This window comes from Diadema antillarum, unplaced genomic scaffold (assembly GCF_040938485.1).
Source record: "Diadema antillarum isolate AM-2024a unplaced genomic scaffold, OU_Dant_1.0 seq00000770_RagTag, whole genome shotgun sequence".
In the NCBI taxonomy this organism is placed as follows: Eukaryota; Metazoa; Echinodermata; class Echinoidea; order Diadematoida; family Diadematidae; genus Diadema; species Diadema antillarum.
Genome location: NW_027271660.1, coordinates 1,374,750 through 1,390,758, shown reverse-complemented (window position 1 = coordinate 1,390,758; position 16,009 = coordinate 1,374,750). Strand labels below are relative to the sequence as shown.

The window sequence follows — 16,009 nt, the reverse complement described above, 5'->3', positions numbered from 1 at the left end:
CTGAAAAAGTGAGATATACCCTTTCATCCATCAAATTTCCAAGGAGGGTTCTTCAGCTCAAACTCTGTCCAAGGGTTCGCAAAGCGAGACTACGATTTCACTCAAAAAAATCACCTTATTATATTTTCTGTACATGCACTCAGTCAAATAATGTATTATAGTCCCTTCAAATTCCATGAGAAAAACTGTCATCTTCCAACCAAAATGTAGTCTATATAGGAATTCATGCATACTCAATGTCTGCAGCTATTCAGTTTTTGCCAAACTGCATTTCTGATTTTTAATTAATTTTTTTCTTTATTTATTTTAGTATCTTTGGTACGATTTTGTGAAGCGGTCAGGGACATTCTATTATAAAATTATCTACAGGACGTGTGAGCCCCGTTTAGCGTATGATGAGTTGTGGTCACCAAGCGGTCATTCGGTTCTTGAATCAACTAAGAAGACGACATTTTATAAATCACCCTGTTGGCATATTACAATATTCGAAAACAAAACAAACGCAAGTTCTACAAATTGTAAAAGATAAGGTTGATCTACGCTCGGAAGGAATGTGACTAATAATCCTATTGTCGATATTCAAAGCATGTTCCATTATTTTGGATAAGCATTTCGTTTTTTGATCCTGGAAGCGCCCAGAAGTTTTTCGACGTGGTTCGTGGTCTAATGATCATATCCCACAAGACAACTTTCAGTGAAAATGTTATGGATTCTCGAAAGTCCTGCCGGGGCATTTGTGTATCCGTGCTCATCACGGATAGCACCCAATCGCATGTATATATGCGGTCATCACAGCGATGATCTACTCCCCCATCTCCCCCCCCCCCCCGTAAAAAGGCAGTATATCTGGCTTTTTTATCGATTGTCACTTTTATGCATAAAATACTCTGTGAACGATCCTTTTTCATGAGAAAAAATCACTTTTCTGGACATAATTGAATTGAATTGAATTGAATTGAATTGAAAAAGGTGTTTTATTGATCAATATCTTTCGCAGCCCGAAGGCTGAATTACAGACATTGTTAACAAATGGCCATGTATACATTAAAAATGCTCACAAAATACAGTGTAGCAATGAAAAAAAAAATACATAAAACAACAAAGGGTCAGTCTTATTTATCTTAACCATTGCAAAATTAGATTAACCTATAATACAAAACAAAAACAGATATTACAAATACGATATATTACTGTTCTCAATGATTATCAAACAAAAAGTTTATGTTAATTATGTATGCCGATCATTTATACTTATTGATTAATACAGATAATCCCGGCCGCGTCATACCAAAAGACGTTAAAAGATGGGAGTTGCTGCTACCTTGTTTGCCGTTCAACAGTTGAAAAGGTTAGAGCAACGTCGATCTGGCGCTGCTCAATGGCTGCCGGGCCCACGATCAATTGGGCAAAATGAATTTCCATTCTTGGACAATAAAATTTGGAGTTTATATCCAAAACAATTATTATTATTATTAGATGTTGTATTATCATACGGCTCAAATCAACACATTTTACGCAACAAAAATAATCAGTTTATCAAAGATAATCAAAGATAATCAGATAAACAACGATAATCAGATAATCATACTGCTCAAATCAACACATTTTACACAACAAAGATAATCAGTTTGATTAAAAAAAAATCCTCACAATCTTCTCTTGGTAATATACATAAACTTCCATTTCAGAATACATTCAATCTATACACAGCGCATTACATCAAATCAGTCAATCAATGATATATTCGCATTACATACAAAGCTATAGTTAATCAGCCGGCATTAAATGATATATCTAGAAGACATTGTGTAACGCGCAACACATTCACTAATAGGCGCTCGAGGTGCTCACTTTAATGTTCATGGGAAATACACAGTCGGACAGTCTTTACAGCTGCAAGATGTTTAGTCCAAAATAAATGTGCATTTTTAGTTTTCTCCTTAAGTCACTCACAGTCTCCCAGTAGTCTCAACCCTTCACTAAGTCCGGTAGTCTGTTCCATGAGAGAGGAGCTGCTGATGTAAATGCTCTATCTCCACATCAATAGTGAAATAATTGTGAAAATTTGTCTAGAAGCACCGAATTCGGCACACAAGTCATATGCTAGACTGCAATATTCTATGCAGGTTTGGATGCCATCAAGTTGAGCAGTTGTGGAGCCTTCAGAATTTTTTACGTCTCTGCAAGTTGCTATGGTAACGATTTTTTTTGATAGTATTTCCAATATACTAAACTGAAATGTAAGAAAAGTGACTAAATCTATATTTATTTGGACTTATTTGTTAATCTTGTCGTTAATTCAATTTCAATAAGGCCAGTTTCGGGATTGAAGAACTACAGAGGCGGAATAAACAGAAGAAGAAGAAAGCCCAAGAGAAGAAGAAGAAGAAGAAGAAGAAGAAAAAGAAAAAGAAAAAGAAAGCCCCAGTTATTCTGGTATGTCTTCTAACGTTGTCATGGTAACGAATTATTTTTAAAAATGTATATCATATTTCCAATTAAATGATACTAAAATGTAATGAAAGTGGCTAAATCAATAGATTCAGAATAACTTATTCAATTGCAATAAAAGTTCCAGTTATCCATTCTCTGGTGTGTCTTTTCTCATTACCATGGTAAACAAATATTTTTGAAAAATGTATGTGTTTCCATTTAAAGAATGATGCTAAACTGTAATGAAAGAGACTAAATTTATTAATTTTCATTAGAATAACAGTTTAAAGCTCTTACATCATTATCATCATAATGTAATAATGTTAATGCTTAAAGAAGAGTCTGAGAATGTCTAATTCAAGTTAAAACTTCGGTTGCCATCAATATCTTGGTCAACCAAAGTCACATTTCCTCTAAAATGTGGTGGTTGCGATGGCAACAAATTCGCAGAAATTTCTGAATAAGAGAATTTTTATGTCAAAACATAATACAAATCACTAAACACATATACAGTTCCAACTCTTTCTAAGCACAACATAAATCACTGACTTCACAAAGTTCCAACTCTGGCTATACATTCATAGATGTATGTGTTCATTAAGGTAAAGAACATGCCTGATCGGACAGATGCACGCCGACACAACTATGGACACGTTTAAGTATGAATGTTTGGCTTACAAAGCAATGACAATATTGCATGTGCCAATATATTTCGTATAGTGTAAACGTAATCCCTCTCTGACACAACATTGTTCACTGTTCTCTGACCTAATCGACTTTCCTCAAATCTGTTTGTCCAAGATGTTTAGCGTTAACATATCAATTTGTTAAACAATAGAAAGAAGAATACAATTGTGAGTGTGTGGAACTAAATTATGATAACAACAAAAGCATGTACAGTGCTGGGACTTTCAATACATAAACACCGTAAGTGTCAAATCGTATTTCTTTTTGAAGTAACACGTTTCATTGCATATCCAAAATGTGCCTTTCCCTTTTCGTGTGTAAACTTTTCCAATAACATTAGCTTCATTTGACATTTGACCTATACTGATGTGAACATTGACATCGAGATAACATCGAGATAGCATCGAGTTCGATATAAAACATCTCTCATGTATAATATTGAAATCTAGGCTGCTAAGTTTTGAACCCAAAAAGGAACTTCCGGTAAATTTCAACTGTCGACCTCATTCGACCTTTGAACTTCAAATAACATTGAGGTCCTTATAGGACTTCTACAAAAAAAAAAAATAAATAAATAAAGATTATTTTAGCACAGTTAACTACCCAGATTGCTTTCAACGGTAAATTCTAACATTTTATGTACCATAACTTGACAGGGCCCCATTTCATAAAGAGTTTATTTGATGACAACTCTTTGCTGGAATGACTATTGTCATGGTAACGACAAGAATACAGCTTCCTGATTGGCTGTTTGCTGTGCAAAGTTGTCATTCCAGCAAGAGTTGTCACCCTAACATCTTTTATGAAATGGGGCCCAGATCTACTTACGTGACCTCTGACCCCAAAGTATAATTGAGGTCCCAATAAGACTTGGCTGATCTACGACCAAGCAAATTCAAATTTTGTAATACGGACTGACGGACAACGGATGCCCGGAGAGACGACGGGGACGGACAACGGACGGACGGCCAAACGGGTATTCAGATCCCTATAGGCCTTGGTCCACCAGATCAGATTTTCACCAAACTTGCAGGGTGTGATTACTTAGTAAGAAAGAGACCATGTGATTTGAGGCTATGTGGTCAAAGGTCATAGGACTCATAAAGGACATAAAGAAATCTCAATCTCCCAATAACTAACAATGGACGATCAGACTTTTAACCAAATGTATAAGTATAGATGTCCCAAGGAACCTATACCTCTATGTTTGTGTTGAAGATACTGCCTATTATACAAAATGGCGATTTTAATCATGGGTTCCTTATGGCGGAGGTCTGCTCTCTCGGAGTGCTCCTCTAGTTAAACATGCAATTCAAAGAATCAAATGAATTGCAGACCTATTATGAAAGTCATACTGAACTTTAAAGGCTCAGATCCAGGCTGCCGTAACTAGGATTTTTAGGGGGGGGGGGGTCAAAATTGGAAATAGTGGACCTTTCTGAGGGAGTTGAGCAACCAAGCGGAATAGCCTAGGAGAGGGGGGGGGGATTTGTACGGATTTTTTTTTTGGTTGTTTTATTTTGGTTGTTTTATTTTGGTTGTTGTTGTTTTATCTTTAAAAATCATTCTTCTGTCGTATTTGGAGCTTTGGGAAGAAGTTTTCACTTTTTTGTTGTTGTTGTTCAAGCGGACCCTGCTCGCTAGGTGGGGGGTTCATTCGAACCCCCTGAAACCCCCCCCCCCCTAATTACAGGCCTGAGATCATTCCATAAATTTTTAATAACGATGCTAGATAGGATCAATGTCCTCATTAAACAGCCAGCGTATCTCTAAGAGATATCTATGAAGGATATTCAAGATTACCCGCCGAAGGTTCACAAAGAGACTATAATAAGATTATTGAGGGATTACTAAGATATCATCTGGCATGATCCATGAGATATTCGAGAGATCAATATTAAATCAAGATTTCTGAAAGACTATAGTCTTTTACTTACTTGCTTTCACTTTTCGGAAAGATGGTGTATGACAGGGCCTGTTCATCGATTAGGGTAATTATCCCTCTCAGTGATTTCCTATAATCTTTTAGTGACCTTTTCCAACAATATGGCACTATTGAGGGACTGTCGAAAGATAATAATATCGAACTATAGTTTACAAGACCCTTGAGCGCTCATTGAGAGATAGCTGAAGGACTGAAAAGCCACTATTTTTGCGAATGGAAAAAAACATCGTTAGTGCTTCAAAATAGTTTTAAAATGTGAATTAGGGATAGAAACAACCACTTAAATTGTAAATCAGCATAATCAATGTTAAGTAGGCCTATTATAAAAAACGTGAAGAATAGTGTTTTTGTTTTAAATTAAAATCTTTTGTAGACAAAATAAACCATCTACAGTTCTGGTTTATTGAAAATATTAGAGACATTTCCTTTCCTTACATTTGCGACTTTATTGCGGACTTTTTGTATGGTAGGATACAACTGAACTATACATAATTATGCATCAAATATTATAACTCAAACATTTTTTGGTAAACGGTGAAAGAATTTTTCTTGGAAGACTGCTGAAAGACTACTATTTTAAACCATAAAAAAAATGGAAACCATGGAGACCACAAAAGTTCACTGAAAGATCACTTGGGAATCATGAAAGATCTCGGAGATCATTGACAATTACTAAAAGATCATTGAGAAATCTGTCTTTTTTTTACAGTCTTTTCAGAGTATTTGCCCTATGTGGCATGGGTGTGTAGGAACCCGGCATCATAAAGGACCAACACCTACTAGCACCTGTGCTACTCTTGGTTCTTTTAGCAACCTCATTGTGTACAACATTGCCATATTGTAGCTCTTTTTTAGATTAATAGTTTTAGATTACATAATCATTTATCAATTATATATTATAGAGTATATTCAATATGTTTTGTTTAGATCATTTAGACAATTACAAGTGCTATGTATTAATATTGATGTACAAACATGTATTCAAACTTTCCTGTACATATGTTGTTGTTAAATAAACTCAAACTCAACTCAAACTCAAACTCAACTAGGACAGTGCAGCGATTGAACCTCTAGTCGAAATAGCACCCTCTTCGCTCGCTGAGCGATCGAGCGAGAGTCGATCCCCATGATCTCCAATGACATCGATATCTACTGTCTACGCTGTGTATGTGGTGATGATAATGCGATCGTACGTATCACAATCGTATCGCGGTTATCGTGTCGTGCTCGGTTTTTTTTTTTTACGTAGGAGCTGGCCAAGGAGTCATGTAACCGTAACCAATGAAAACAGCTTGCTCCGAAGCGAAGAGATCGAGAAGTTGCGAACTACATGATAAACATGTCAAAAACCGCAAAGTCGACATCATACGCCTCAAATCGGAAACACATCAGATGTCAGCAAAAGTAGAGAAAATGCAGCCTTTCTCAAGATGCGGGTGCAAGAGGTATCTAAGTTTGTTTTTGTTTTTTATTAAATTATTTACGCAAAAACTAGTTGTATAAGCCAGTTTGTACATAATAGACCCATCTATTGTAATTCGTGTTATGTTATTCTGCGCAAGAAGAAAATCAAAGCCTCTGTCTAGATCTAGTCTTGTCTTGTCTTGTCTTGTTTTGCTGAAGATGCCCACAATTCAATAAGTTGATTATCCTGGCACTAGGGATGTAGACCTACATGTAAAATCTATGCTTTTGTGTGCTGTCGAATTTAGTATGGGAGGCGGAGGTTGAAAGCTTGCTGCTAGTGCTACTGCTAGCTGCTTGGTGCAGGTTTTTGTTTTTGTTTATTGTTGATGTTGTTGTTGTTGTTGTTGTTTTACTGCCAGAGTAGGACTAGGTATGAGTAAGATTCTTCTAATCTAGACCTATTTTACTGTAACGACTAACGCCTGTACTTTTTCAGTGATTTTGTTGCTTAAGAAAAGAACAAAAAAGAATACCAAAGTCTAGAGCTACATTTAATCAAGATCTACACTTCCTGCTGTAGTGTAGGCCCTAAGTGTAATGCCAATTGCCATCAGTTAAAATTTACAGGAAATTCAATTGTTACAATTTTTTTTTTTACTTATTAGTAGAGAAATATAGAGATGACCCTTTCCTTTAAAGCTTTAAATGGGGTAGTGCCACAGAGCCAACAAATGCTGGATTCTTAGTAGTCATCACTATAAATTTTTGACATTATAGATCTTCTAAAATTAAGATAGTGGAGATGGAGCAAATGAAAATAATGTTTTGAGCAAAATGCTGGACATCAGTTTTCATCAGTATGGTGATGAGAACTATAATAATCATAATCACACACCTGCACACCTGAGAAGAATGCCTGATTATGGTGAGCAATGCATGCATTCTATTTACTGTGTGTTGAAAATATCTTTTGCACGTACAGCAGACAAACAATCTGCCCAGTTGCAGGAAATTGGGTGAAATAGACCATGAACATTGCATACATTTATAACAGTTTGTACTGATGTATCTACAGCTAGTTTGAGACAAAGTACACATAATAGCTCTATTCTATGTACAGTTGAACCTCTCGTGTCTGGACAAGTCAGGATTGGGGCTCATCCGGATAAGGGATTTGGCCGGATACGGAGACTCAATGCTTTATACATGTACATTGTACTGATGTAGCCATTGTAGTACCACATGTAGTAATGTGTATACTGCAAACCTTTTCATTGTTACACTCAGTAACAGACCCCAAAATACAGGTTCGTATTTGCAAGAATGAAATCATTTTCTTTTATAAATTCTTGGGATGATTTACCTAAATAATTATTAAGAAATGTATCAAGTAGATCTTGAAAATAAACAGTACGGGTCGACGAAACTACGCTTCAAAACTCGATCATCACGGCTCGGCAAAGTCGACTGTAGGTCGCCATTGTTAGATGGTCTCCCTCTCTTTCGTTGTGTGTGTACTGTGTGTGAACAATTTTTGAGTGTTCAATATCACTCGTTGCTCAGCCAATGACTGGAAACAATGCATGTCTATCTAGTCATATCGACGGCTGTGTATGGACCTATATGTGGCAATGCGATATGAGAGGACTCGAGCGCATAATCTGTCCATGTTCTTGCGATGATTTGGGATGTTTGGGGATGTTAAAATGTCTGAAGGTAAGCAACTTGGATGGAAGTTTGATGTAATGTATGTTAATCATGTTGGAAGTAATATGTTATTCATGTGTGTTTGTGTAGGAGTTCTCAAGGAGTTGGGGAATCCCCCTTTCCTCCCGTAATTATTTTTTAAAAGTCACGGCGAGATTGCGTCCGTATAATAGAGAGATTCAGATAAAGGGAGGCCGGATAAGAGAAGTTCAACTGTACCTGTTCTATGTACTTTAATGTTCTCATTATCTGTTTCTTAGTTTTACATGTACTGGCTATATGTAGTACTTTCAAATGGTTCCGAGTGAGTTGAATGAAGCTTATGGTTTGTTGTATGCATTGCAGCTTGAAGCAGAGGTCATATCACTCAAAAAGAGGCTGGATGACTTGAGGAAAGCAAAGAACACCACTGTGTTGAAGAAGGAGAAGGAGTATGTTTCAGTTGGTGCATCAGACGCAAGTAGATCAAAGAGGTAAAAATACAGCGGTGCAGTATGTGTGTGTTTCTAAGATGCTTATAGGGATGAAAATGGATGATTATTTCAATGGCTAAGTAGTCATTGCTTCTTATTGTTAGAAGAACATTCTATGCTAAGAAATGTAATTTAGTTTTTACTTTCATTGAGACATCTTCACTTTCTTTATTGAGACATTTTCCCTTTGAAAATAGATTAAGGTTTAATAAGTGGAACCTGTATTGGAGTTTACCTGGAATGAAACTTCATCTCTGTGTACCATAGAGATATTTGGGTATCAAACACATCTCCATGCTGTGTACTCTTTTTTTTTCAGGCAACCTATCCCAGAAGAGAAGAGCACTGATCTGCAGAAAAACTCAAAGACTTAAGTCTACAGCACGCTGGGGAGATTGAGGCTTTGAAAAAGAAGCATGATTCTGATCTTATGAAGGCAAGGTATAAAATTATCATGCGTACAATACAACTTTCTAAAGCATGTGATTACTGTCTTTCAGAAAGAAAAAAAAAATTGCATTCTATCAAAAGACATTGCAAAGATGCCAGTCTGTGCAAACAGCCTATTTCTTTATGTTTCTTTTTTTAGTTCCTGTAGCAGTACCGGTATTGATTAGAAGCCAGAAATATCAGTCATTAGCACAAGAGTCACGAAAAGTGTTTGTTTACATCTAAACTACATCTATGACATTTACATTGAAATAACTCAGTATATGATTACCAGTAACTAAGAGCTAGCTGTTGCCATGAGATTTTCACAGATTGTATTGTAGTAGCTGTGAAGACCTTCATGTGTCTTTCTAGGGAATGTTAAGATTAGAGGATGATTTTAATCTCCATGAAGGATATGAATTCCCAATAAACTTGTACGTGCTTTGTTTCTTTCTCAAATTGCCTTTTTATTGCTTTAATGTTTAATGAATATGAGAGATAGTTTCTTGGTAAATATTGCAGACGATATTTTTGTTGTTGTAATTTTCATTTTCTTCTAAATCTATATCTCTTGCCTGAATTACAATTATGATATCACATATTTCATTAAATCCTTCAGATGAAGACTAAAGAATTCAGCACCCTTTTTAAGAAGTGCAGTTTTAACTATGAACAATGACTTGGACTTAGACATAAGTAACTTGATATTTACGTCAAAGTGCCCATTTATGCTAATATTTTGTTATTTGTTTCACCTTGTGATCTTGTCTTTCCTGCGGAAGACCCAGAAGCCAGGCACTCCCCGTGAGAAGTGCAACCACGAGGAGGAGATCAAGCAACTCAGAGAGGACGTTTCCATCTTGCGGGATGAGAATGCCAATCTGGCTAGGGTGAACAGTGACTACCAGGCAGAGAATGTAGCGCTGCACGAGAAGTTTGAAGAGCTCTTCAATGAGCTGAGTCTAAAGGAAGCCCAGTGGTGTGAGAAAGAGGAGCAGCTGAACCTAAAGGTGAGATAATCTTTTTGAAGTTTTTATGATATACAATTGTTGAATATGTTAAAAATAGATATATACACAAACTGAAAAGTAAACTTTCATTGCTTTTGATTAGTGTTTGACAGGCTAAAGTAAGATCTTGGGCTTAATTTGCATTATGAATTAATTAAAATCAGAAATTGATAATTGAATTATTAAAAAAATTTTTAAAGATATACTGTAAAACATGATATATTCGGGGCACAAAATTTTCGCGAATTAGAGAGGTCGGCCTTTTTCGTGGCATGAAATTTTCGCAAAGTGGCACTGGTGTTCAATGCATATAGTGTTGACAAGAAATTTCGCGTGCATTTTGTATTTCGCGAATCTTGGTGCTCACGAAATTAAAATGCACGCGAACATTCCTCGTTTTACAGTAATCTTGCAGATTATGACGTGGGTGTGGCGTGTGTGAAATTTCATCAAGTTCGCGCCTCTGATGGCAGAGATCGGGGGGAGGAGGGCAGAATCAGCCCCTACTCCCCCAAATTTAGCAAAGCCCAAAAAGCCGGCCTGTTTAGAGCTAAATCGCTGTTTACCGTAAGCCTTGTAAAAGTATACAGAGTCATTACTGAGATAAAGCAGAAGCTGTGTGTGTAGGAATGACAAACAAATCTGCGTGTTGTTCTAAAATGTACATCTATATATTTGTGTGTGTAGCTGAAGCTACAGTGGGGAGAAAAGTATCGAGAGTGGATGGAGGCAACTGAAAAGAAAATTGAGGAGCTGCAGAGAGCAAATGACTATCTGTAAGTACTACTTTTATTTGGGGTTCTATTGTTGAGTTATTGTTCTGAATAACAGTCCTGCCACTTCTGGTACTCATACAGCATATTACTCCTAGATGTAGTGAATCATTCCTTGTGTTGTTTTTAACTGTTAGAATCAGGGTTGTCCATTCTGATTAAATAGAAGTATTGAAACAACTTGCAACCAAAGCTTCAAGCTGCTCTTGTCACATGATAACTGGTTCAGAGATTAAGAGCATTGAAACAATCACTGCATGGTCCCAGTTAATTAGGTTAGCAAGAGTTCAGAATGCTCTCAGGAATATTTCTTACGCAAATTTTATGCAAATGACAGTTGTTATTTAATTTCAGTTTGAATCATTGTAAGATGTTTAAAGGATGTGAGGTGACAAATGTAAAGAACATCTCAGGCTGAATGTATCAAATTGTAGGAAGGGAGATAATATCATGATACATGTTATTGAAATTATATTAATAAATTATTTCATCATGCTAGTTAATTTTCTCTTTAATTCACATACCTGGTATATAAATGGTTGTCTGATTTCCACAGGGCTTCAAAATTTGAACACTTCAGATTAATGCTCAGCATTTTTTTTTTTTTTTTTAACAAGTGCAGTTTTAAAACTTTATCTGAAGCTCAAGAATGTGCTTAAGAGAGTCACATCTTTTCTTTTCATCCAAGTTGTCTGGTTTGTATTTTTATTCTTTCTCTCAGACGCACCTGCCTCAAGTCACCAGGGGATTGACACTAGTAGTCTCAAGCTGAGCTTGCTTCATCAGTAGCAGTAGACCTACTAGTCTGTCACTACCTATGACCACTTGTGTATCATAGGAAATGTCTAGGGCTGCAGCCATGTACTGTATACCCATATATTATGCAGGATTTCTATTTTTGCAAATATTGCCAGTTGGGTGCTATTCATGTATTTAACAACATGCAAAAATGTTTATTCTGGTCCTGACATGAATGCTAGGGGTACAAGTAAAGTTTGTCCGTCCATTGCTGTACTCTATGATTGTGAATTTAACCACTCGTGATATTGTCAGGAAATCCTGATTTGCAAGAAATTAGTCTTGTTAATATATGTGGCATGTAGAGTATCTGAAGGCTGTCTGCAGGATACCATTTAACATTCCATAATTGAACACTTGTATGTGCCATACATAACATAATCCATTGAAATTGTGCAGATATGTCTATTGCCTCTAGACAGACACTCAAATCAGCCAGTTGGTTCATTGTAAGGGGGATTTATGAAAATCATACTTCACTCATAGCTGCCACCAAAGTGACCTGATGTCTTCTCTAATGTCTTCCTGTCAAAAGTTTTTGATCCATAATGCATCAACTGGAATGAATGGTGGCTGACTCTCCCTTTCTATACTGGAATGGACACAATGCAGTAAACCTGCATCTTAATGCCTATGGGGACTCTGCCCCAGGTGTATATGTGGAGTCAATTAATGCAGGAATATTAAAAAAACATATCAGTGAAGTTTGAGGAAAATTATACAGTCTTTTCACAATTTATGAAGTTCTTGGTAAATCCATATGCTACCATTGATGGATGTGAAGGCTGCAAAAGTTATTGATCTCTCAATGATACAAATTCATTAAAAAAATATGAAGAGAATTCCACACATTTTCACTTTTTGTGACTTTAAGATTAGTCATTGAAAAGTCAGAGGAGTGTGTACTTGGTGTGAAAAGACAACAATGAATTTGTGCATTCATGCACTTATTTAATGTGTAAATTCAAAGCACTGTTAAAGAAAATCTGTCTTATGAGACTGCATTAAAAAAAAATTCTAATGCAAGTATATCTCGTATGTCTTTCATTATCTGCAATTTCCAGAAAACATTTTACCCCAGTGATGTACATTTTGTGAACTAGAACAGTGTGTCTGTTATAATCACTGTTCCCTACACCTGTCACATGGATGCTTCGAGTGACTGATTAATACACCTGAATATAGTTTCAAACATTTGTATTGACTGTTTGCATTTAGTATTAAGTCTTCCTGTCATTGTTGAAAAATATTGACGTCTAGTAATTCATTCAGGAGATTTTACAACACATCATGTGTAACTAAAGATTATACATGTATGTTGATCTTTCCAGGATATTGTATTTAGTCTCACTGCTTTTTTCTTTCCATTAGTATTTTCAGAAGTCTATGGTACAATGCCATTGTTTGTATTCAATATTGCCTTATTAATGAATCCCAAGTGAGCCTGCTAGTACATCTAACTATCCCTTTGCATTATATAAATGCATGTATACCTTGAATGAAGAGATATTAAATGTATACTGCAATATTACTATCTAAGACTCTAATGCAGCAAAAGAAGCTGATGAAAACTGCTTATCCAGTAGTGGTGAGCCAATGGACTAAAATGGAGTCAAAAGGGGCTTGAGCTTTCGAATTAGTCATTTTGCCTCTGACAAAGATTCTGCTGGGATGGAAAGCTCAGGCCTTTTTTGACTCCTCTGTAAAACTCTGTTGTCTGGTCATCCAATCCTCTTTAGTAATACCGGTACATGTATTGTTTGTCTGTTCAACAGCATGTAAGAGCTTTGTGTGTCTTATGGCTCTCAGTATTTTGATTACTATATTGCTATTTTGCATTCACATCACCTCAATCCTTCAACTCAACAAATTACTTTGATTTAGAATTAGTGTAGCATAGTATGTATCATTGGGCATACACCTTTGTGTATTAGAGTGGTAATTGAGGAGGCCACAACGATGTTGATATAGTTAATTTTATGACATAATTTGCACCCCAATAGTACCATTTTGTATAAAGCTACAGAACCACAAGAGACTAGTTACCAGTTTGTATAAGATGGCTTTATATTTCTTTAAGAGCAATGCATAGGGCGTAATCAGTGTATCTTATGATTGATGTAGCACAGTACGTTAATTGTGTTACATATTGTATGATGTGTGAAGCAATTATTCATACTTTTCTCTCACACGTCAGCTTCTGTTTGGTCACATTATTTGAATTAGCAAATGCAAGTCATGTGATGCCAGTAAAAGTCTCTATTTCTGATGCGATGCAGCTGTAGTGAGACTGACCCTATCTCGATGATTTAAATTTCAGAGACATGGACTCTTATCAGTGACTCTATCCTAGTAGATTTTAGATATTGGAAATACAGTAAAGTTAAATGAGTATTATACTGCCATAATTGCCTCTTTCTTGGGTACCCAATAATGGCATTTATATTTGTCTATCCAACCTTTTTTTTTTGAATCTGCTAATTGGCATTATTTTTAAAGGAAAATATTACGGTGAGTTTTGCATTTTGTATGCTTTCTATTGTGAATATATATATATATTATAAGTATTGGAACAAGTTCACTCGGTTGACAGCAGGTTCATCCGTATTTTATTGCTACTCGGAGTTTCATGCCACCTTCATTTAGGGGCAATCATCAGGCAATATCATCATTCAGGGGCATATTGCCCCTAAATGAAGGTGGCATGAAACTCCGAGTAGCAATAAAATACGGATGAACCTGCTGTCAACTGAGTGAACTTGTTCCAATACTTCTGTCTAAAGCTCTTTCTTTGAGGATATCGAGCACTCTTCATAGAAGGATAGAATCACCAAGTATATATATATATATATATATATTTCTTTGTTTTAGTAAGAAGAAAAAATTTGAAATGTATTGCAATTTGTAAAAGTAATGAAATGCTCAGAATCAAAGAGTTGTAAGCCATTGTACATGGATGATGGATGTATAGTTTATTTGAGACTGTGCTGTCTTTGGTTGTCAGTGATACATCAGGTTGCAATGGTTCATATATATTTATGAAGAGTTTGTTCGCAAAAACCGATAAGTCCATTTTTTGAAAATTTTGAAGTACCATCTCTGTCGTAAAGTACAAAATAATACCTTTTAAATGATGTATTGGTTACTACATTTTTTAAAGTTATGGTCAAAAGAAGCAAAAATTATCTTATTATTTACTTTATTTTTCTTGACCTTTAATCGCAAATATCTCCATTTGGCAAATATGGACTTATCGGTTTTTGCGAACAAACTCTTCATATATATATATATATATATATATATACAATCGTATCAGGGCAATTACCCACCCCCCCCCCCCCCCCCCCCCCCCCCCCCCGGCCGAATACTGGTTATACTGTAGTAGGTTAGAGGAAAGATTATAAGGTTAAGGTTAGAGTTTAGGTCAAGGTTAATTAGGATTAGGTTCAAGATTGGGATTTTTGTTAGGGTCAGGGGAAGGCCGGGCTGGGTAATTCCCCAGGGGGTAATTGGCCTAGACCCATTTGTATTGTGTATATATATATATATATATATATATATATATATATATATATACATATATAAAGATAAGTAACAAAGCTGCAACAAAGTTCATGCTGTATTCACCAACGGTTTATTTCTTCACAGTTCATGAATACAGCATGAACTTTGTTGCAGCTTTGTTATCTTTTTATCTTGCCAACACGTGGACTACCTTATCAACATATATATATATATATATATATAGAGAGAGAGAGAGAGAGAGAGAGAGAGAGGGAGAGAGAGAGAAAGAAAGGAGTGGGGGAGTGCGAGAAGATAAGGGCATTCATAAGGGCAAATATACATGTATGTATGTATATATATATATACATATACACACACATGTAGGCCTTTATATACAGTATATAATATAATAATATACAGTCAAACCTGTGCGGAGGGGCCACTGCTGGAAGATGAAAAAAAAAAGTGGCTGTTGACAGGTGGACACTATACATAGGTTCATTAAAATGGTTTATCACTCGGGTGAACTGTTTCTAGTGGCCGACTGTATGTAATAAAGATCTCAGATATATATGGACACAGAAAGAAAATGAAGATCGAGGAAGGGAGAGAGAGAAAGAGAAAATAGGATGAAATAGAAGAAAGAGAATAATGCCTCCTAGATACTTGGGAAGAGGAAATTTAGTGATCCTGAATTCTAGGGATAGCAGCTATAGTTCCCTGTATTAAATAGCATCAATTACATAATTATGTGGAAAACTGTCCTTCAAGTAGGCCTATATGATTATCTGATACATAATATATGACATACAGGTATATACTTGACAAAAGATGAAATGT

At 35.9% G+C, this 16,009-nt stretch overlaps 1 pseudogene; it reads left to right on the top strand.

Annotated features, from left to right (window-relative positions):
* Positions 1 to 5,802: 5,802 nt before the first annotated feature.
* On the top strand, positions 5,803 to 11,640 carry LOC139738860 (uncharacterized; annotated as a pseudogene).
* The last annotated feature ends 4,369 nt before the right edge of the window (positions 11,641 to 16,009 follow it).